The sequence below is a fragment of the Ornithorhynchus anatinus genome, chromosome 20 (genome assembly GCF_004115215.2).
Source record: "Ornithorhynchus anatinus isolate Pmale09 chromosome 20, mOrnAna1.pri.v4, whole genome shotgun sequence".
In the NCBI taxonomy this organism is placed as follows: domain Eukaryota; kingdom Metazoa; phylum Chordata; class Mammalia; order Monotremata; family Ornithorhynchidae; genus Ornithorhynchus; species Ornithorhynchus anatinus.
The window spans coordinates 14,034,146-14,058,285 of record NC_041747.1 but is presented as its reverse complement, the minus strand read 5'-3'; the positions used below and the strand labels follow the sequence as shown (position 1 = coordinate 14,058,285).

At 47.5% G+C, this 24,140-nt stretch overlaps 1 long non-coding RNA gene across 1 annotated transcript; it reads right to left on the bottom strand.

The window, feature by feature from the left end:
• Window positions 1–579: 579 nt before the first annotated feature.
• LOC120639046 lies at window positions 580–21,260 on the bottom strand. Its single transcript, XR_005661193.1, has 4 exons — window positions 21,079–21,260; window positions 20,790–20,968; window positions 14,794–14,962; window positions 580–714 (listed from the first exon to the last, which is right to left on the bottom strand). It is a non-coding gene; the product is annotated as an uncharacterized LOC120639046 (long non-coding RNA).
• Window positions 21,261–24,140: the final 2,880 nt, after the last annotated feature.

The window sequence follows — 24,140 nt, the reverse complement described above, 5'->3', positions numbered from 1 at the left end:
ATGTGATTTCAGAAGGACTGTGAAGATGAAGAGAGCTGCGGTCTGTTAAATATGAAGGGGGATAGAGTTCCAGGCAGGGGTCAGTGCAGGGAGAGATGAGAAAGAAGGCACGGGGTGCTGAATTGCTAAGTCCCAAGTGCTTAGTACAGTGCTCTGCACACAGTAAGCTCTCAGTAAATACGACTGAACGAATGAGTGCAGGTCACTTTGAGAGGAATGAAGCGTGCAAGCTGGGGTGTAGTGGAAGAAGAAAGTGGAAGAGGAGGGGAAGGAGAGCTGATGGCACGCGTAAAAGTCAATGGACAGGAGTGTTTATTTGATCAGGAGAGGAATGGACAACCATTGGAGGGCTGTGAGCGGTGGGGAGACACTTGCAGAATGATGAATTAGGATCCTTATCATCATCATCACCAACCTCATCATAATTCTGGTATTTGTTAAGCGCTCACCGTACTGAGCAGTGAGGTGGATAGAGGCTAATTGGGTTAGACACAGTCCCTGTCCCACATAGGGCCCACATTCTCAATCCCCATTTTACGGATGAAGTAACTGAGACACAGAGAAGTGAAGTGCCTCACCTAAGGTCACACAGCAGACAAGTGGCGGAGCTGGACTGGGAACCCATGACCTGACGCCCAGGCCCGTGTTCTCCTCTCTCGCATGGCAGCAGGCTGAAGTTTGGACCGGAGAGGGGAGAGGCTGGAAGCAGGAAACCTGCGAGGAGGATGATAAAGTAGTCAGGATATGACATGTCCCTGGATCACTGAGGTGGCTGTTTGGATGAAGAGGAAGGGACTGGTCTCAGAAATATTTTGGAGGAAAAAAATGACAGGATTTAACCACAGGCTGAACACGGGGGTTGAAAGGGAGGGAAGAATCACAGAGAATGCCAAGGCTACGGGCTTGGGAAATGGAGAGAGTTTGTCGGCTACGATGGCAAAGTTCTGTGGAAGACAGGATTTGGGAGGGAAGATGAGGAGTTCAGTTTCGGACATAAGACCTTGTGGTGGGCAGAGGTATCCTGGAAGCTGCAGAAAACGCAGAATGGAGGGAGAGAGGTCAGGGAGAGTGAGACAGATTTGGGAGTCATCTGCACAGAGGCAGGAGTTGAAGCCATAGGAGCGGTTGTGTTTCCCAAGGGAGTGAGTGTGAAGGGAGATGAGAAAGAGATAGATTTAGAGCTATAAGGGATGGAGAGGGCGGCAGACGACGAGCCAGCGAAAGAAACTGAAAGGTAGTGGCCAGAGAGGTAAGAGACCAGTCAAATCATTCCGCAATATTCATCGAGGCCCTCCGCCTCCCACATACGTGCAGAGGAAGATGGGCGAGGGAGCGGGGACCGGGGACGAATCTGAGGGTTTTTTTAGTTTAAATTTTCGTTTGTGGTTTTAAATCTCCATTTGAATTTCCTTTCTGTATTTTTTCAACTGAATCCTTCCGATTAAAATATGATTTGCTAGCTGACGTGAGTGATAAAAGTTTTCTAATTCTTCAAAGGACTCCCCTAACTGTGGGAGAACCTCAAGGCTCAGTTCTGGGTCCCCTAGGAGAACTCATTTATTTATTCATTCATTCACTCATTCATTCATTCATTCAATTTACTCCCACAGCTTCAACTACCATCTCTAGGTGGATGGTTCCCAGTTCTACATCTCCGACCCTGACCTCTCTCCTTCTCCGCATCTCACATTTCCTCCCGCCTTCAGAACATCTCTACTCGGATGTCCTGCCTACACCTCAAATTTAACATGTCCAGAAGTGAACCCCTCATCTTCCAACGGAAACCCTGCCCGCCCCTGACTTTTCCATTGCTGCGTCACTCCCTGCGTAACAAGCCCGTGACCTTGGCATTTTTCCTCAACTCATCTCTCTCATTCAATCCACATATTCAATCTGTCACCAAATCCTTTCTGTTCAACCTTCACGACATCGCTAAAATCCGCCCTTTTCTCTCCATCCAAACTGCTGCTTCATAAATCTAAGCACTTATCCCATCCTGCCTCGGTTACTGTAGCCGCCTCCTTGCCGACCTCCCAGCCTCCTGTCTCTCCCCACTCCAGTCGATACTTCACTCCGCTGCCCGGATCGTTTTTCTACAAAACCGTTCAGCCCGTGATTCCCCGCTCCGCAAGTACGGTCAGTGTTGGCCCATCCACCTCCGCATCAAACTGAATCCTCTTGCTATAGATTTTAAAGCCCTCCGTCACCTTGCCCGCTCCTTCTAGAACCCAGCCTGCCCGCTTCACTCCTCCAGTGCCAACCTACTCACCCAATCTCGATCTTGTCTATCTCGTCACCAACCTCTCACCCACCTCCTGCCTCTAGCCCGCAATACCCTTCCTCTTCATATCCAACGTGATCGCTCTCCCCACCTTCAAAGCCTTCTTAAAAAAACAATTTCTCCAGGAGGCCCTCCCCGACTAAGCCCTCATTTCCTCTTCTCCCACTCCCTTCTGCGTCACCCTCACGCTGGATTTGCCCCTTTTATCCACCCTCAGCCCCCCGGTATATCTGTCATTTATTTATTTTACGTCTGTTTCCCCATCTAGACCGGTAAGCTCACTGTGGGCAGAGAAAGTGTCGACAAATTCTGTTGTATTGCACGCTCCCAAGTGCTTAGTACAGTGCTCTGCACACAGCGCTTAATAAATACGATTGAATGGATGAATGAATGTTAGCTCGTTGTGAGTGGGTAACGTGTCTACCGATTCTGTTATACTGCACTCGGCCAAGTGCTTAGTGTAGCGTGCTGCACAAAGTAAGCACTCAATAAATAGGATGGGTTTAGTGATTGATTTGGCAAAGTTTCTGTTTTTGATTCTGGCCAAATTTCCATTTCCTTTATTGCTTTTCACAGTCTGGATTGGTGGAGGGCTCCTTTTTGCTTCTCTTTCTAGGTACTTGAGTAAGCGGGCTAAGTAAGTGCATCTAACACTCTGCCAATAGTTAGCGCTCAATAAATACGATCGAATAATACACAGAGAGTAGGTGAGCATGAGAGGAAATGAAATGATAAATAGTAAGCCCTAACTGACCCTTAGCTGGGTTCGTTCACTGAGCTGGATTCTGCCCTTGCCTAGGTGAAGTCACTTTGGAAGCTGCGATATGACAGGAGTACTAAAGGATTTGAGTAAATCACTTTAATCCTAGAGCACAAAATGGAAACTTGCTGCAAGAAAGATTTCATTCGACGTCCAAAAGTGCTGAACTGCTCCCAGGATGCGACACTTCTGACCCATTTTACCTAAAATTGAGTGCTTGGAACAGTGCTTGGCACATAGTGACCGCTTAACAAATACCATTGTTATTATTAACTATGGAAATCCTCTGACTAACCTGTTTGGTATCTTGAAAGATCTAGAAATTACAAATTTTCTCCAGGGTGGAGTGAAGTGGACAAGCCACGACAAGCTTTTTAAGCTTGGGAGAACAGAATTTTAAATGCCGTTCCTCAGCGGGCAGAGCTTCTCAAGGAAATGCAATATTGTAGCTTACATTACATAGTCATGTGTTTTTTTCTTGCTTCTATATCAGAAAATATTTAAATTCTGACTAGAAATCAGACTGCAGAATGAACTTTCTACCAGAAATTCCCTTCTGGGACCGCAAAGTCATAAACTACCGTATTAACTCGCACAATTTCCTCCCCTGAGTGATTTCCCACCTCCCGCCCCTCCAATTTTTGAGGACTAAATATCTTTTTAGGCACTAGTAGTTGTAATATTTATTAAATGCTTACTGTGTGCGAAGCACTGTAACGAGAACTGGGACATCATGCGAAGCAGCTTGGCCTAGTGGCAAAGGCCCGGGCTTGGGAGTCAGAGGTCATGGGTTCTAATCCCGCCTCTGCCACTTGTCAGCTGGATGACTCTGGGCAAGTCACTTCACTTCTCTGTGCCTCAGTTACCTCATCTGTAAAATGGGGATTAAGACTGTGAGCCCCACGTGGAACAACCTAATTACCTTATATCTACCCCAGCACTTAGAACGGTGCTCGGCACATAGTAAGCGCTTAACAAGTACCAATGTTATTATTATTATTATTATTACTTGTCTGCTATGTGACCTTGGGCAAGCCCCTTATCTTCTCTGTGCCTCAGTACCCTCATCTGTAAAATGAGGATTAAAACTGTGAGCCTCACATGGGACGACCTGATTACCCTGTATCTACCCCAGTGCTTACAACAGCACTCGGCACAAAGTGAGCGCCTAACAGATACCATAATAATGATAAGGAATTATTATTATCAGTGAGGGCCACCCAAGATGACCCGACGGAGCACTCTGAAGAGGTGGAGAGGGGATTCCTTCCACCCCTCTTGGGCGCTGGGCCATGTCAAAGGCTCATTTCTTCCCCGTCATGGACTCATTCATTCATTCATTCATTCGATAGTATTTATTGAGCGCTTACTATGTGCAGAGCACTGTACTAAGCCCTTGGAATGTACAGTTTGGCAACAGTTAGAGCGATCCCTGCCCTATGACGGGCTCACAGTCTAAACGACTCATCCCCTCTGCTGAGTTTCAGGACTAACTAAGATGGGAGCTCGCTAAGAAAGCTCAAAGGTCACTGAGAGTTTGCGGGAGAGAAAGGGAGAAACACAGCACTTATCTTTATATTTGGTTACTTCCTCTACCTATAATTTAGTTTCCCGTCTGCCTCTCCCACTAGACTGTAAACTCTTTGAAGACGCCTATTCATTCTGTCGCCAGCTTCCACGCACTTGATACGGCGCTCCGCACAAAGTCAACAATTCCCACTGATAAATTCATTGATCGATTGGAAGCACTGCCTGGAAGCCTCGGCCCATTCCAAGTTCACCACCCCCCATCCTCCAAGTGACGGGATGGCGTCCGTCCTCGGAGAGCAGCGTGAGGGGGGAGAAGGGCCGAGTATCTGAAGAGCTGATGCTAATGATGAAGACAAGGTATCTGTCAGAAGCTGAAAACGCAGAAACCCACTGGCGAGGAAATGCCTGGAAGATTGAACGGCTCATCGGAACTATGGGTTTTAAAAGTGAACTGGGTGGTGGTTGAATTATTAAGGTGTTGGTGAAGAACCCAGCAAAAATTCCTTTTTACACCAACGCTTTCTATCTCGTAATTAGTTTTTAAAAAATGATGGCAGAGCCTCCTTTTCAAAGAGCCAGAGTGGAGTAAATTGAGGATTCAATACCCCTTCTCCCCCCTACTTAGACCGTGAGCCCCACGTGGGGCGGAGACTGTGTCTGACCCGATGAACCCGCATCTATCCCAGGGCTTAGAACGGACCTCGACGCAAAGTAAGAGCTTAACACATACCTCCAAATAACAATAATAATAAGCTATTTTTAGCTAAAAGGAAATCTCTCACTGAGGATTACTCAATTTTGGGCCACTGTTCACATCTCTTTGGCGAGACTTGATATGGCAGCATGATGTAGTGGATAGAGCATGGGCCTGGGAGCCAGAAGGTCATGGGTTCTAATCCCAGTTCCACCAATTGTCTGCTGTGTGACCTTGGGCCGGTTACTTCACTCATCTGTGCCTCGGTTACCTCACCTGCAAAAAAATGGGGCTTAAGAGTGTGAGCCCAGTGTGGGGCGGGGACTAAATCCAACCTGGTTAATCTGTATCTGCCCCACTGCTTAGATCGGCGCTTGGCACGTAGTAAGCGCTTAACAAGTACCATCATCATCATCATTATTATTACATAGCCCTATCACAAAAACCCAGCTACGATTTCACAACACCAAACACCAAAAATAAAAACTATTCAGTGCTGGGGCGGTAGAATCTGCCTTAACAGGTTCGCGGTAAACGCCACAATATTTTATTTCCCGCTTTGCCGCCGGTCGAGGGCATGCGGGGAGAACAATCTGGCCGCTTACGTTTTCGCTCGGCTTTCTCTCTTCAGACACGGTAATTCCGTGATTAAGCTTTTGTAAGTTAATTATATAGAACCATCCAAACATTAGGTCTAACTCACAAGTACAGCTTAACGCACACTCCAGGGGCAGCATCCAAAATAGCCGTTAAAAGGGTACGATCATTTTCTAGCAAAGCATCAATCGTGCCGAAATCACCGCTAGCTGAAGTTCCGAAAAACCAGACTGAATGCTGGCTCTTCACTTCCCCTCATCCTGTCCGTCGGAACCCGGACGCATCCCGACGTCGCCAGGTTTGAAATCTTGACAGGGCCCAAATTCTTGGCTACGAAGACGCCCTGCCTTCCAGCCGTCGGATGAAGGGCTCCATCACGGGAGCTCTGATTTTTTTCCCGACACTAATGAGCGGTTTTGTCAGTTATTGGTAAAATGTTGAGAAGTCATTAACTGAGAAATCGAGAGGGAAGGGAGTGACTCTCGAGCCAAGTGGCAAGCGGCCAATTCGGTCACGTCCTGAGAGCTCAGCTGGAACGCCTACTAAATGAGACCAGCCGTGGTAAGGTTTGTAACTACACAAAAATACGCTGGCCAAGTGTGGGAGAGGACCCAGGCTTTCCAAAGCGGGGGGAACCACGGCGAGCCCCCTGCCGAGCTGGAAGAAATGTCTGTTTCTGTGTACGGGGAGGTGGATATGGTCCTTAGTGACGGGCTCGGGGGGTCAATACTAATAATTGTGGTGTTTGTTAAGCGCTTACTATGTGCTTACTGTAATGGCTACAAGCAAATCGGGTTGGAAACAGTCCCTGTCCCGCATGGGGCTCAGGGTCTTCATCCCCGTTTTCCAGATGAGGTAACTGAGGCCCAGAGATGGGAAGTGGCTTGCCCAACACCACACAGCAGTCTAGAAGGGGGGAGACAGACATCAAAACAAGTAAAGGGGCATCACTATAAATAATTAGAATGACAGAGATATACACATCAAAACAAGTAAACAGGCATCGATATAAATAAATAGAATTTATAAAATAGAATTTTCCCTCTGCTCCCCCTTCCTTTCCCTCCCCACCCCATCCTCTGCTCCTCCCCCTCCCTCCTTCCCCTCAGCACTGTGCTCATTTGTAGATATTATTTATTACCCTATTTATTTTGTTAATGAGGTGTACATCCCCTTGATTCTAGTTATCGTGATAACGTTGTCTTGTTTTTGTTTCATTCTTTTTTGCTCTGCCGTCTGTCTCCCCCATTAGACTGTGAGTCCGTCATTGGGCAGGGATCGTCTCTGTTGCCGAATTCTACATTCCAAGCGCTTCGTACGCTGCTCTGCACATAGTAAGCGCTCAATAAATACTACAGAATGAATGAATGAATTACAGAGATACACATATATACATAAGTGCTGTGGGGCGGGGGGGGGAGGGGCAAAGGGATCAAGTCGAAGTGACGCGGAAGGGCGGGGGAGCTGAGGAAAAGGGGGCTTAGTCCGGGAAGGCCTCTTGGAGGAGGTGCGCCTTCAGTGGGGCTTTGAAGGAGTGAAGAGCTCAGAGCGTTCCAGGCCAGTGAAGTGACTTACCCAAGGCCACAGAGCATACGAGTGGCAGGGCCGGATTAGAACCCATGACCTTCCGACTCCCAGGTCCACGCTCCCTCCTCCACTACGCCACGGACCTGGGTCGCAGGCCTCGTGCTTCCGGCCTGGTGGGAGCGGGGAGAGGAGGAGAGGAAGGAGAGGAACCAGGGCGGATGATCCCCACACGGGCATTCTTGGCGAGCGGTGTTGATGAAGCAGAGCACGGCCCCTCTCTAGAATATCCGGATGGCGGATTTGGGACCGCAGATCAGAAGTCCCACAAGAACAACAGATGTAGACGCCCCGCCATCCCCGCCCGGGAAGAGCCTACTCCATTCCCGGTAAATGCTCGCTCTCAGGAGGGCTCCTTTTTCCCAAAAATGGCATCTGAGAAGAAGTTTCTCCAGGGAAAATAAGGGGATGCTTTGGCACGCTCTTCCCACGGCTCCCCGTCGCCCCCAGGTGCGGCCGGGGATCGGAGCCGGCGTCCACACTGGGCTCCAAGGGGCTGCTCGCACCGGCTGGGCCTCAGGTCTGCTCTTCCTGGACGCGTGACCGCTCTCTCCGGGCGCGGGACTTAAGGCCACAGCCAGATCCGGTTGTGACCTTGGGCAACTCGCTTCCTTTCATTCATTCAGTAGTATTTATTGAGCGCTTACTATGTGCAGAGCACTGTACTGAGCGCTTGGAATGAACAAGTCGGCAACAGATAGATTCAGTCCCTGCCCTTTGACGGGCTTACAGTCTAATCGGGGGAGACGGACAGACGAGAACAATGGCAATAAATAGAGTCAAGGGGAAGAACATCTCGTAAAAACAATGGCAACTAAATAGAATCGAGCCGATGTACATTTAATTAACAAAATAACTTTAACTTCCCTTCTCTGAGCCTCAGTTCCCTCTTCTGTCAAATGGGGATGAAGACCGTGAGCCCCATGCGGGTCAGGGACCGAATCTAACCTGATTACCTTGTAGCTACCACAGAGCTTAGAACAGTGCTTGGCACATAGTAAGTGCGTAACAGATACCACTATTATTATTATCATTACTAGCGTTCCATTCCCGATGGGGGAAGTCATCCCGGTACTTCCACGTGATTTTCCGTGAAATCCTGGCCTTTCCTCTTCCTCCCACAACTTGTAAATACTTTTCGTATTGTCCGCTCATCCCCATCTAGACTCTAAGCTCACCACGGGCAGAGACCGTGTCTGATATATTGGACTCTCTAAGCACTTAGTACAGAGCTCCGTACCCAGTAAATGCTCCATAAATGCAAGAAATGAGGGCTTAGTGATAATAATACTGATGGTATTTGTTAAGCGCTTACTATGTGCCAAGCACTGTTCTAAGCGCTGGGGTAGATACAAGGTAATGAGGTTGTCCCAGCTGGAACTCACTGTCTTAATGCCCATTTTATAGACGAAGCACCTGAGGCCCAGAGAAGTGAAGTTACTGGCCCAAAGTCACACAGCAGACAAGTGGCGGAGCCAGGATTAGAACCCACGACCTCTGACTCCCAAATCCAAGCTCTTTCCAAGTGGCTTCTCTATTCTGGTAGTTGTTTAGTGCTTACTATGTGCCAAGCACTGTACTAAGCCCTGGTGTGGATTCAAGCAAATCAGGTTGGATGCAGTCCATGACCCAGGTGGGGATCACAGTCTCAAATCCTCATTTTACAGATGAGGTAACTGAGGCACAGAGAAGTGAAGTGTCTTGGCTAAGGGCACACAGCAGACAAGCGGCAGAGCGGGGATTGGAACCCATGACCTTCTGACTCCCAGACCCGGGCTCTAGCCACTGGACCTGCTGTTTCTCTACTGTGTGAAGAACACCGTACTGAGCGCTTGAGTGAGAAGCAGCGTGGCTCAGTGGAAAGAGCCCGGGCTTGGGAGTCAGAGATCATGGGTTCGAATCCCTGCTCTGCCATTGTCAGCTGTGTGACTGTGGGCAAGTCATTTAACTTCTCTGGACCTCAGTTAACTTCTCTGGGCCTCATCTGCAAAATGGGGATGAAGACTGTGAGCCTCACATGGGACAACCTGATGACCCTGTATCTACCCCAGCGCTTCGAACAGTGCTCTGCATATAGTAAGCGCTTAACAAATACCAACATTATTCATTATTATTATAATATAACAATAAACTGACACATTCCCCACCCACAACAAGTTTATGGTGTATAAGGGGAGACAGACTTTAATATAAATAAATGACAGTCTATACATAAGTGCTGTGGGGCTGGGAGGGGGGATGAATAAATAAAGGGAGCAAGTCAGGGCGACATGGAAGGGAGTGGGAGAAGAGGAAAAGAGGGGCTTTACAGCGTTCTGCACACCATAAGTCATCAATGAATACCATTGATTGATTGATTGATTGATGCCCAGTGACTCCTGTTAACAGTTACAAACCCTTGCAGTCACTGAGGCTGTAATAATAATAATAACAATGGAATCTGTTAAACACTTACTCTGTGCCAAGCACTATTCTAAGCGCTGGGGTAGACACGTGTTAATCAGGCCATCCCACGTGGGGCTCACAGTCTCAACCCCCATTTTCCAGATGAGGTAACTGGGGCCCAGAGAAGTGAAGTGACTTGTCCAAGGTCACGCAGTGGACAAGTGGCAGGACCCAGCTCCTTCAGACTCTCAGGCCTGTGCTCTACCCACTAGGCCACGATGCTTCTCATCATCATCGTTATCGTCGTCATCATCACCACCTCCTTATTCCTAAAATCACTTACGGGTCCTGTAAAGGTGTGGAGTTTTGCAATTTTAAAATTATAATCCATGCCAGGAGATCAACTTAAAAGTCTTTTCTAAAATTCAGAATTGTTTCTTCCACACTTCATCTATTCACTCATTCAATCGTATTTACTGAGCACTTACTGTGTGCAGATCACTGTATTATGCACTTGGGAGAGTGCAATATAACAATCAACGGACAAATTCCCTATCCATAAGGAGCACATAGTGCCCTGGGGGAGATATAACATCTTTTTATACCGATGAGGAAGTAGAGACTGAAAGAAGCCGGGAAAAGGATGGCTGGTGTTAAGAAACTGACTGGAGACCACTTAGAAAGCCAGTAACAGTGCTAGGATTAATATAGGATTTGGAAATTCCTGTGTCTCAGTGCTGGGCTTCAACTTTTGGAAAATGCTGTCTCTAATCCAAGATCCCAAAGGAATAGGAAAATGATATTAAGAAGGGTGTTCTCATCATTTCTTTGTTTCTATTTAATTTCCTTGTTTTTATTTATTTTTTAAAAAGGAGTTAATGGAATTATATCTATTTTTTTCCATCCCACCCATTCTCTTCCACTTCCCACAATTTAATACTTCAAATCGTTTCCATTTGAAGGGTAGATATCATTTAAGATCATTTCTTGCCTACCGACTATGTTGTACTGTACTCTAAGCTCTCGATAAATACCACTAAAACTCCTTTGTCTGAAAAGATTCTACCTCAGACATTCTTTATTGAGTTCTCTACATTTATATTCTTTGCTAGAACAACCAGGTATAAAATATTTGCGCTATTTTAATGAAAATTTTACTAGAGAAGCAGCGTGGCATAGTGAAAAGAACAAGGGCCTGGGAGTCAGAAGATCATGGGTTCTGATCTCGGCTCCGTCACTTGTCTTCTGCGTGACCTTGGGCATGTCACTTCACTACTCTGTACCTCAGTTATCTCAGCTATAAAATGGGGATTGAGAGTGTGAGCCCCATTTAGGACAGGGACTGCGTCCAACCTGATTTGCGTGTATCCACCTCAGCATTTAGTTCAGCGCCTGGCACGTAGTCGGGGCTTAAATGACACAATTATTATTATTATTATGGATCTGAACGTTTTAACTTTGTTCTCTTTGCACTCCTGGGTATTTCTGCACTCAATGTATTTAATTTATATGGCGTTTGTTAAGCACTTACTACGCGGTAGGCAACATACTAAGCACTGGGGTAGATACAATATCAGGTTGGACACAGTCCCCGTCCCACATGGGGCTCACAGTCTTAATCCCCATTTTCCAGATGAGGTAACTGAGGTACAGAGAAGTAGCGACTTGTTCGAGTTCATACAGCCGACAAGTGGCCGAGCTGGGATTCGAACCCAACTCCTCTGACTCCCAGGCCTGTGCTCTTTCCACTGGGCCACGCTGCTTCTCACTTTTTGACAGTCTCATAGGTATATATTTTTGTTTTTCTCTTCCACGTTAGATTGTAATCGTCTCGTGAGGTGGGAACACGCCACTTGTTCATTCTACGCTTCCCAAGCACCTAGTACAGTCCGCCTGTTATAACAACACTGCTATTATTATGTCACCACAAATTTCTCCCCAAAGCATAGATACCTTCTGTGAATAGGCGCCTTCAGATTTAGCATTTTTATAAAGTTCTGAGGCCTAAAAGCATCACTGTTTATTCCACCCGTTATCCAGTTTGGGTAAGAGGCGAGCCGATTTACTCTCAGTCACTGAAACCCTCGATTTATTACCTTTTTTTCCTTTCATTTGGTATTTAAAACACCTCCATGTCATGGGCCGATGCCCTGACGGGACACGAACCCCAAAGACAACGCAAGGCCAGAGATGCCCGTCTCCTCACACAGAAACATTTCTTCAAAGAGACGTAATTTTCTTGAATCGTATATCCTTTCCATTTTTCAAATCTGTTCTGTAACCTCACTGGACTGTTAGCTCACTGTGGGCAGGGAACGAGTCTGTTGGTTATACTGTGCTCTCCCAAGCGCTTTGTAGTAATAATAATGTTGGTATTTGTTAAGCGCTTACTATGTGCCGAGCACTGTTCTAAGCGCTGGGGGAGATACAGGGTCATCAGGTACAGTGCTGTGCACAAAGTAAGTGCTTAATAAATACGACCGAGTGACCAACGTATCAAATTATACAACCGAAGGCTCTTGTTTTCATTTTATTGCAGTTATGTCGATCGTCATGATTGTGAGGGAAGAAAGAATAATGATGATGGCATTTGTTAAGGGCTTACTATGTGCAAAGCACTGTTCTAAGCCCTGGGGGAGGTACAGGGTAATCAGGTTGTCCCATGTGGGGCTCACAGTCGTCATCCCCATTTTACAGATGAGGTAACTGAGGCCCAGAGAAGTGAAGTGACTTCCCCAAAGTCACATAGCTGACAAGCGGCGGAGCCGGGATTTGAACCCATGACCTCTGACTCCCCAGCCCGTGCTCTTTCCACTGAGCCACGCTGCTTCTCTAATAGATTACGTGCCAAGCACTGTTCTAAGTGCCTGGGGGAGATACAAGGTAATCAGGTCGTCCCTTGTCCCACGAGGGGCTCACAGTCTTCATCCCCATTTTACAGATAACTGAGGCCCAGAGAAGCGAAATGACTTGCCCAAAGTCACCCAGCCGACAAGCGGCGGAGCCGGGATTAGAACCCACAACCTCCGACTCCCAAGCCCGGGCTCTTTCCACTGAGTCACGCTGCTTCTCAGCGTGGAAGGGTGTGTGTCTGTGTGCGATTGCTTGGGTGCTCACCAGAGCTAAAAAAAAGTGCCCGCCTGACTGCTCCAGGCTTTCCTAAGCACCCTGCTTTTTTCTTAGTTTGGTCACACTCTCGGCCCTGAGGTTTATTAATTCATCAACGGTATTTACTGAACACTTACTGTGTGCCGAGAACACCTCGCTCCTCTCCCACTACAGCCCCCAGCCCACCCACTTCACTCCTCTAATGCCAACCTTCTCGTGGAACCTCGTCTATCTCGCCGCCGACCCCTCGCCTACGTCCCGCCTCTGGCCTGGAACGCCCTCCCTCCTCGAATCCGCCAGACAACGACTCTCCCGCCCTTCGAGGCCTTATCGAAGGCCCATCTCCTCCGAGAGGCCTTCCCTGCCTGAGCCCCCCTTTCATAATTTAAAAAAAAAAAGGGCTCTCAATCCAGTAGGAAGGTTTACGGCCACGAACACCCTCAAAGAGATGATCATCTCAGAGCTTTAATCATAATAATAATGATGTTGGTATTTGTTAAGCGCTTACTAGGTGCAGAGCACTGTTCTAAGCGCTGGGGTAGATACAGGGTAATCGGGTTGTCCCACGTGAGGCTCACGGTCTTCATCTTTATTTTGCAGATGAGGTAACTGAGGCACAGAGAAGTGAAGTGACTTGCCCACAGTCCCCCAGCTGACAAGAGGCAGAGCTGGGATCCGAACCCATGACCTCTGACTCCCAAGCCCGGCCTCTTTCCACTGAGCCACGCTTTCACCCTCCCCTTCCCTCAATTATGCAGGCTAACAAGGGACTGGATCGGCACGGATAAATGAAACCGACAGATAATCCCCAAACTCCACTTTAGCCTATAATTTCCATCTCCTCCCAACTCAACCTTTCATGAATAAAACTGGATCCTTTGATTCTGCCAAGCACTTAATAGAGAGCTCACAATACATGCTCAATAAATATTGTTATTATTACAGTGCTCATTCATTCAATTCACTCGATCTTATTTCCGGAGCGCTTACTGTGCGCAGAGCGCCGTACCAAGCGCTCGGAGAGTACAATTCGGCAACAGGTAGGGACAATCCCTACCCGGCAACGGGCTCGCAGTCTAGAAGCGGGGAGACGGGCAACGAAACGAAACAAGTATCAGGCATCGATGGCATCAATATACATAAATGGAATTATAGATATATACGCATCGCTCATTAGAGTAATTGATATGTAGCTATATACACAAGTGCTGCGGGGCGGGGGGTAGAGCAGAGGGAGGGAGTCGGGGCGATGGGGAGGGGAGGCGGAGCAGAGGAAGAAGCTCAGTCTGGGAAGGCCTCCTGGAGGAAGTGAGCTTCCAGAGTTCACCCTGAGCTCTCAGTGGGTACCACCGTTGGACGCAATTTCATTTCCACATCCTGTTCAAACGGATTCCCCGTCGGAGACGACGGCGGGGAGCGACACGACCAAAGAGGGGCAGGAAGTGAAGTGGGAAGTTTGGATGATTAGCTCCCGAATAGCCGTCAGCCAATATGGCTTTACTGGGCTGAGCGAGGGTTGGGTTCAGTTCCTCCGCTAAGAGGGAGGATGTAAACACACACAGTGGGTTGCTTAATCAAGAGCCTTAATTTCAGCCGGCAAGCAAGACACCTAGGCTAAAGAAAGAGAAAGGAAGACAGGGGTGTGTTTTAGAAACACCCTCCCTTCTTTCTCCTCCAAACGGCTGTCCAAGCTCCCGCCAACTCCTGATTTCTGACTCTTTCCCAGGCCCTGCTTGGCTCTGCCAACTTCAAGGCCCAGCCCCAACTGAATCGTACCCATTTTTGAACCACCACCCCCCGCCTGGAAAGCAATCACTGATTGGTGTGTCTGCCCTGTGGAAATCAGAGCCTCACCGTTGATAATGAACTGGAAGTAAGCTCAGAGGAAGATCCAGTTTCCACCTCGTTGGGCTGGCACAGGAAGACCTCCTTGGGCTGCCCTTCTTTGCAGTGCCTAGCCCTATTTTCACTCTCGTCTTCTCGTCTCCTAGTCCTCGGGGCCTCGGTTACCTCATCTGTGAAACTGAGATAAATTTAAAAAAATTAAAAGAACTCGGTATTTGTTAAGCGCTAACTATGTGCAAAGCGCTGGGGGGGATAAGGTGATCGGGTTGTCCCGCGTGGGGCTCACCGTCTTAATCCCCATTTTCCAGATGAGGTCACTGAGGCTCAGAGAAGTGAAGTGACTTGCTCAAAGTCACACAGCTGACAAGTGGAGGGGCTGGGATTTGAACCCATGACCTCTGACTCCCAAGCCCGGGCTCTTTCCGCTGAGCCGCGCTGCTTCACACTGCTTTTAAGACTGGGGCACAACCTGATAACCTTGTATCTACGCAGCGCTTGGAAGAGTGCTCGGCACGTAGTAAGCGCTTAACAAATACCGTGATGATGTTGATGGCGGTAACTATTCATGACGTCTACAAGGAAGATGAGTTCCTTTCTTTCCCCACTGCAGTCTGAAAGGCTCTACCGTAATTCATTTTAATGCCTGCCTCCCCTCCAGACTGTGGCCAGGGAACGTGTCTCCCGAATCTGATATATTGTACTTTACCAAACGTTTAATACAGTGCTCTGCACCCAGTAAATTCGTTCATTCATTCATTTAATCGTATTTATTGAGCCCTTCCTGGGTGTGAAGCGTCGTACTAAGCGGTTGAGAGAGTACCACAGGGCCCGGGCTTGGGAGTCGGAGGTCGTGGGTTCTAATTCCCCCTCTGCAGCTTGTCAGCTGGGTGACTTGGGGCAAGTCACTTCACTTCTCTGGGCCTCAATCACCTCATCTGCAAAATGGGGATTAAGACCACCAGCCCCACGTGGGACAAACTGATGACCTCGTATCCACCCCAGTGCTCAGAACGGTGCTCGGCACAAAATAAGCACTTCACAGACACAATCATTATTAAGGAAACACCAAATACCAGGTCAAGGATTGTCATTAGACAGTGTCCTAAGCACTGTCCTAAGAGCTAGGGCAGATAAAAGTGAATCAGATTGGACACAGTCCCTGTCCTACCCGGGGCTCACCCTCTAAGTAGGAGGGAGAACAGGTATTTAATCCCCACTTTACAGATGAGGAAACTGAGGAACAATTCAAGCGACTTGCCCAGGGGCACACGGCGGCCAAGTGGCAGGTTCGAACCCACATCCTCCGACTTCCAGGTCGGTGTTCTCCCCACCAGGCCACGGTGCTTCTCACGTTTCCTTAAAACATCTCTTCCGCCCTCCAGCCTTTGGTCTCATTTCGGCTCAGCGTGCACCAGCTGTTTGGGGATGTTACCATCATCCATTCTGCTCACATGATCCCCCACAGCTGTGTTGATAGCTTCAAGCGCTAGGAAATCGGCTCTGTTACGGGACCTTGTTGTTTGTGATTCTGATAAAGTTCTTTTCAAGTAGGTGTGTGTGTGTAAATGTTAAATATCGTGTATATACACACGGTGTCATTTACTGTTTCACCATTTAACAATGTTCAAATAATGGTTTTTATCCTGTGCTTACTATGTGCCAAGCACTGTACTAAGCGCTGGGGTAGATTCGAGATAATCAGGTTCCACACGAGCTCGCAGTCCAAGTAGGAGGGAGAGTCGGATGTAACCGTGTTCGGAGGCGATGCTATCGGACAGTGAGCCTTCTTACTGATGTGTGTGAGGTTGGCGGGTAAGATAATCCCTTCCAAATCATGTGCGATTGAAAGCTCCCTTGCTTGACTTTGTCATCACCCTGGCTAATGCCATTTTCTTTCCTTCATCTTAGAAAATGAGGATTGAGACTGTGAGTCCCTTTTGAGACGGGGACTGTGTCCAACCTAATTGGCTCGTCTCCACCCCAGCGCTCAGTACAGCGCCTTGCGCATCGTAAGCGCGTGACAAATACCCAAATTATTATTAAGATGATGATGGAAAAGGAAAACGTGGGAGCAGATGAACTCTCCGGAGAGTGGGTATCGAAGGGTTCATTTTAAATGCCTTAGAGTGGATTTTTTCTTTAAAAGGTATTAAGATAGGTTTTACACAAATGCAGACTCAGACATTCCCCAAACAGTTAAACGGTTGGCAAAGACAATTCCAAATCAGTAGAAGGTTGACAGGATTTTCAAGTGAGATCAGCCGGGGGAGTTAACAGCAGCCATTATCAAAATTCTTCTTTTGAAGTGCTATTTTTGAATCTTCCAAATCCCCTAAAAGATTGCCACGGTTGCCTTGTAACAGAGAAAAGCGAGAAGCATGCATTAGCTCAGTTGTGGTATCTGACAGAACGGTCACCGACGACCAAAGGAGTCTCGCTTGCTTTGTAAGGATAAACCGAACTCAGAACCGGCAGCTCGTTAGGGGCGGGGAGCGGGTCTACCGACTCCCTTGTTCGGTACTCTCCCAAGTGCTTAGAACAGTGCTCCTTTGCTCCGTAAGGGTTCAATGAATACCTCTGATCTCTTGAGAGCATTAGGAGGGATAAAGAGCCGGGCTTTGGAGTCAGGGCTCATGAGTTCGAATCCCAGCTCTGCCACTTGTCAGCTGTGTGACTGTGGGTAAGTCACTTAACTTCTCTGTGCCTCATCTGTAAAATGGGGATTAAGACTGTGAGCCCCACATGGGACAACCTGATTCCCCTGTGTCTACCCCAGTGCTTAGAACAGTGCTCTGCACATAGTAAGCGCTTAACAAATACCAACATTATTATTATTATTATTATAAAGGGGGCATATTCCTCCGATTGAAAGGTGATCTGAAAAATTAACCCTGTATAGTGGGTTAGAAATACTGGCGCCCATATCCCTATATGGATTTATTTTATTAATGAGGTGTACATCCCTTGATTCTATTTACTGCGATTAAGTTGTCTTGTTTTTGTCCATCTGCCTCCCCCGATTAGACTGTGAGCCCGTCAGTGGGAAGGGATTGTCTCCATCTCTTGCCGAATTGTGCGTTCCAAGCTCTTAGTACAGTGCTCTGCACACAGTAAGCGCTCAATAAATACTACTGAAGGAATGAATATGGAAGTGAGTTAATGGAAGTGAGCGGTCGTGGGAAGGGAACTGTCAGGTGACAGCTTTATCCCTCTAATATTTCTAACCCACTCTACAGGGTTAATTTTTCAGGTCAAACAGCACTCCCTTTCAGGGAATAATAGAATCCTCCTCCTTCCGGACCCCGGGAAACATCCACCCACTGCAACTTCGGTTGACAGCTTTAATGGAAGCGAGTGGTCGTGGGAAGGGGAATTGGCAGGTGACAGCTTTATTGCAAGTGGTTGTCGTGGGGAGGGAACCGTCAGGATGGGAGGTTAAAGAGAGAACAGAAGGATCCTTCGGTGGTGTCGGTTCAGACGAAGTTTTAGACGACAGCTGCGGTCACGGCTTGCTCTATACGACTGAGCTGACAGTGATTTCTGAAGGGCCCTAGCTAAACGCTTTCGACACTTGATGGGAGGATTGGGTGCCCCAGAGTTGATTAACCTCACCACCGAGTATGTTTTCCAAACATAATTCAGATGTGTTTCTAATGGGCCTAAAGAAAGGAGGAATCGTCAAAGCTCTCACAGATGTTTTATGGTCCTACCATATCCCGTACAGACCTCTAGAGAAATGCTAATATTCCAACGGCTTGGCAGTTTGGCTGGGCCCCTGAGGCGACTAAAACCAGAAAAGAACGACGAATTGTTGAACCTGGGTGGAATTTCCACGTAGATCTTCCTTCTTTTGATTTGGTCGGTTCTGCTTTTTCCTTCATTCGATAGTATTTATCGAGCGCTTACTATGTGCACAGCACTGTACTGAGCGCTTGGAATGGACAATTTGGCTATGATAGAGACAATCCCCGCCCAAAGACGGGCTCACACGGGCTTGGGAGTCAGAGGACGAGGGTTCTAAGCCCAGCTCCGCCACTTGTCTGCTGTGTGACCTTAGGCAAGACACTTCGCTTTTCTGTGCCTCAGTTCCCTCATCTGTAAAATGGGGATTAAGACTGTGAGCCCCACTGGGACAATCTGATTACCTTGTATCTACCCCAGTGCTTGGCACACAGTAAGCGCTTAACAGATAACATCATTATTCGATTTTTTATTTATCCACCAACACCCCTGAAGGACACGGATCGGGTCTAATTCCCACCTGTGGATTCTTTCCCAGGTCTAAGAACTAAGTGCCTAACAAATACTTTAACTACTATCTACTGAAAAATATACTAAATCTTGAAAAATAAAGCTGTATCGTTTTGACAGTCTTCACTATCCCACGTGATTTAAATTCTAATTGTACAGAATAATCTAGCCTTTTAGAGAAGCACGAAGAACTAACATCGTCGAGAAATGCTTTACCGGTTCATACTCTTCTCCCGCTAAAATTCAGTAAAATCAATAAAAGCCCGAGTCTTTAATGCTGGCTTTTAACACTAGGCAAGGGGACGATTCCCTTTCTCTCCGCAAAGCTACGGCGATCGTCTAATGGCGAGTGACGACGGAACGTCAAGGAAGTCTTCTTCTAATTGTTTTGGGTCTCACAACGTACAAGCTTCCACTGGGAAACTCTTCCAACTCCAAGGGCTATAAAGAGCGTTGAAATCCATGGAGAGTCATATGGGAAGTGCTCTATTCCGATGATTACGAGAAGCAGCGCGGCTCAGTGGAAAGAGCCCCGGCTTGGGAGTCAGAGGTCATGGGTTCTAATCCTGGCTCCGCCACTTGTCAGCTGTGTGACTTTGGGCAAGTCACTTCGCTTCTCTGGGCCTCAGTTCCCTCATCTGGAAAATGGGGATGAAGACTGTGAGCCCCACATGGGACAACCTGATTACCCTGTATTAACCCCAGTGCTTAGAACAGTGCTTTGCATATAGTAAGCACTTAACAAATACCACAATTATTATTATTATTAGATTCTGGAGGCGCACACACCCAAGAAGGATAAGAAGCAGTGCGGCTTAGTGGATAAAGCATGGGCTCGGCAGCCAGAGGACTTGGGTTCTAATCCCAGCTCCCCGACTTGCCCAAGGGCCGACGTGGGGCTTGACGGCGAGCCCCATGTGGGCCTGTATTGGTCAGATTAACTTGTATCTACCCCAGTGCTTAGAACAGTGCTCGACACACAGTAAGTCCCCTTAAAACAAAAAATAAGAATGCCTTCGTAAGACCAGGAGGTTTTTCAAAGGACCAGTTATTTAAATATGAAGTACCAGCCCGCAACCGCAAGCCCTCACACGCGATTTTAACAGTGACACAGCTGAATGCCAGCTGCTAATTCTGCTGATTACGTAGGCTGGTACCCTCTCCAGTGATGTTCAGGTTGACGGAGAATTAAAATAGCTCAGCAAAAGCAGCGCGTCCTTTGAGAAACTGACCAAGTTTGGTGACATCGAGGCGTGGAGTTTCATATACACCTGAAGGTCTACAAAACTGCCCCTTTCATTTAGGAACTATTTTCTGGGGGTTTGGAGGAGGCAGGGCCCACTCCGCAGGAAAGACAGACACCGAAGGAGGCAGAGAAAGAGACAGGAAGAAAAGGCCAGAGAAAAAGAGGCAGAGAAGAGCTGCAGACCAAACAAAAAATACAAGGGCAGCAGAGGGAGGGCTGGAGGAAGGGAGGAAGGAAGGAAGGAAGGTGAGAGTGACAGAGAGCACGAGACCGAGAGAGATCCAGACAGAGGTGTGAAAGATGGCGGCCAGGTGATAGGAATGGAGACGGGAGGTGTGGAGGGAAAAGTTAAAGACAAGGCAGATAGAATAGGCAAGGGTGGGGATAGGTAAGAAGCCAATTTGGCAGGAGTGGGTGTTATGGTAAGGAGTAGGGTGGTGGCATGATAAGATTTGGGGCGAGAGAGGGCAAGGAGGGCGGGGTGAATAAAAAGGCGAAAGTTGCTTACTTCACGACAGCTGGCCGCGCCGGGGAATTTTTTACTGGGAGTGGCAGTGACAGTCAGTCGCTGGCTCGTAGCTGTGTCCCGGGTTTACCTCTGACCTATTCCCTGGAAGAAACCTTGGCCTAGGTTTCTTTTTCCTGGGACTCATTTGCTAAAAAGTTGCCCAGGACCGAAGTGGACTCCTGAGAATGAAGACAATGGCACGATTTGCACAGGATCTCACAAACCGACAACTCACTCGGGATGGAAGACCCCTCCCACCCCAGAGAAAAGATTGCTTGGCCAGACCTACCTCCCTATTCAAGTCCCAAGTGTTGATTTTTCTTGCTCCAAATATAGACCTGGCTAGAATTGAATGTCAAACATGATCAAGATCCATCCAGAAACAAATGCCACGGCATCCAAATGCTAGCTCTTACTTATTCCACTTCTGGAGCTCTGTGATTTTTTTTTTCATGGCCTGTTCCTCAACTCGAGGCTGATTTAAAAAAAAATACATATTTGAAATTTGTTTTTCCTTTAGTCAACATGATCACTGGTTGAGTTTAGACCCGCTAGTTAACTGTAAGGAACTACTGTAGCAGAGCTGGAGATTTTTCACACCACAGTGTCTGGCACATAGTAAGCTCTTAACAAATACCATCATTATTATCGAGGACCAGATTCATGTCCTCCTTTTTACGTTTATAAAATGCAAACCATTTTTCAACACATAACCCTTTCTCCTGCTAAACGTGACTTGAAGCTCACAGTGATTCCAGGTACGGGGGATAGAAAAGTCTTTTTTTAAGCAGTGTAGCCTAGTAGATGGAGCTCGGGTCTGGGATGCAGAAGAACTGGGTTCTAAGCTCAGCCACTTGCTGCTGTGAGACCTTAGGCAAGCTACCTCGCTTTTCTATGTCTGTCTCCTTATTGTTAAAATAGAGATAAAATACCTCTTTTCCCTCTCCTTTAGACTGTGAGTGCTCTATGGGACAGAGTTTGATTATCCTGTATGCAGCTCACTGTTTTTAGCACAGTGCTTGGGACACAGTAAAGACTTAACCGATACCTCGAGCATTATTAATACCACTCCTATCGTCATCATTATTATTACTAGCGCCTGTGCAAGGTTGAAATGAAGATAAATAGGCATAGTTTTTTTGTGCCCTGGGGAACTCTAGCCAAGATCTCCCAAGAGGTCTCTGTCATCGCTATATGCCCGAGGTGAGATTCAGATTCCTATATTGCCCCGGTAGGCATTCGCATTTTCTGCCCAACGCCGTTTTTAGGTAAGGCTGCCATAAGCCCCCCTTTTCCTCTGCTCCTCCTCCCCTCCCCATCGCCCCGACTCCCTCCGCTCTACCCCACCACCCCCGCCCCACAGCACTCGTGCATATATGTAGATATTATTCTATTTATTTATATTAATGATGTGTACATATCTATAATTCTATTTATTTATACTGCTGCTATTGATGCCTGTTTATTTGTTTAGATGACTGTCTCCCCACTCCTAAACTGTGAACCTGCTGTGGGCAGGAATTGTCTCTCTTTGTTGCGGAACTGTACTTTCCAAGCACTTAGTACAGTGCTCTGCATACAGTAAGCGCTCAATAAATACGATCGAACGGACGAATACTTGAGCTAGCTGTCTGTGCTGATGGTGAAATGTTCCAGAGAAGGAGGCTGGACATGGGACCATCCTGGGTAACTCTACCTGATATTCTGATTCTCTCCCAGAGGAATCAGCAACATCGGGAGGGTGACAGAAACTGTACCAGTCGGTTCTGGAAAAAAAAAAGGAGAAGAGATATGAGGAATATCTGCTGCCTAAGACCAGAACGGTCTATAAAGACACCATGTGGATTGAGATCTCGAACTGTAAGCTCGTTGTGGGCAGGGAATGGGTCTCTTTATTATCATATTGTACTCTCCCAAACGCTTAGTAGAGTGTTCTGCACACAGTAAACGCTCAATCGTATTTATAAATACGATAAATACGATCGACTGCCTGACCGACTCCATCTTCTGAAGTCCCGGGCATGGTGGTTTCCCGGCTTTGGATCAACATCCGGCCCTTGGACCGGCCAGCTAAGAGCGCGAGGGCGGTGTGCGGGGGTGTTTGTACGGGTGGTCTATGTGTGTGTGTGAATGCATTAGGGAAGTATATATCAGCAGATAAAGACTGAACGAATAAAACTGTGATTTGCTTGTAGAAACGCCAAGGTGCTCCTTGATTCCATTAGGTGAGTGTAACTGATTCTGGGCAAATCTCTGAATGCCATAAGATCCGGATCCCCATGCTGGGAATCTGTGATACGCCAAGCACCGGGGTAGATCCAAGGTCATCCGGTCGGACGCAGTCTAAGTAGGAGGGAGGATGGGTATTGACCCATTTTACAGATTAAGAAACTAAGGTCCAGAGAAGTTAAGCAATTCGCCTAAGGTCAAACAGCAGACAAGTGGCAGAATTGGCATTAGAACCTTCCAGGCCCTGTGACTTCTAGGCCTGTGCCCCTTTTAATAATAACAATAATAACGGTACTCGTTAAGCGCTTACCATTTGCCAGGCACCGTACTAAGCGCTGGGTGTATACGAGCATATTGGGTTGGACACAGTCCCTGTCCCGCATAGGGCTCAGGGCATTAATCCCTATTTTACAGATGAGGTAACTGAGGCACAGGGAAGTGAAGTGACTTGTCCAAGGTCACAAAGCAGACAAGTGGCGGAGCTGGGATTAGAATTTATTGAGCGTTTACTGTGTGCAAAGCATTGTACTAAGCGCTTGGGAGAGTTCAATATAACAATAGACACATTCCCCGCCCACAGCGAGCTACCAGTCTAGAGATATAGACGGACATTAATTTAATATAAATAAATTAATTTAATTACAGACATGTGCTTATGATGTTCTGACTCCCAGGCCCGTGCTCTATCCACTCGCCAGGCTTTCTACTAGGCCATGCTGCTTTTCCCAATGCTGGAATTATAATTTCTTTAATTTGTGTAATTGCTTTTTCCCTCAAGAAGGTCAGATCTTGTGGAGTGGGGAAACACGGACCGAATGGTTTTGAGGAAAAATAATCCAGGAGGCGGAGTGAAGCGCGGACTGGAGTTGGATGAGACAGGAGGTCAGCAAGGAGGCTGATGTAGCAATCAAGGTGGAATGGGATAAATCCTTGGAGTAACAAGATGGCATCTTGGGTGGATAAGAAAGGATGGATTTTAGCGAGGTTGTGACAGTTGGACTGACAGGATTTGGTGACATCGAATATGCGGGTCGAATAAGCGAGATGAGTCGAGGTTAACGCCAAGGTTATGGGCTTGTGAGTCAGGGAAGGTGGTGGTGCCGTCTGTAGGGATGGGAGAGT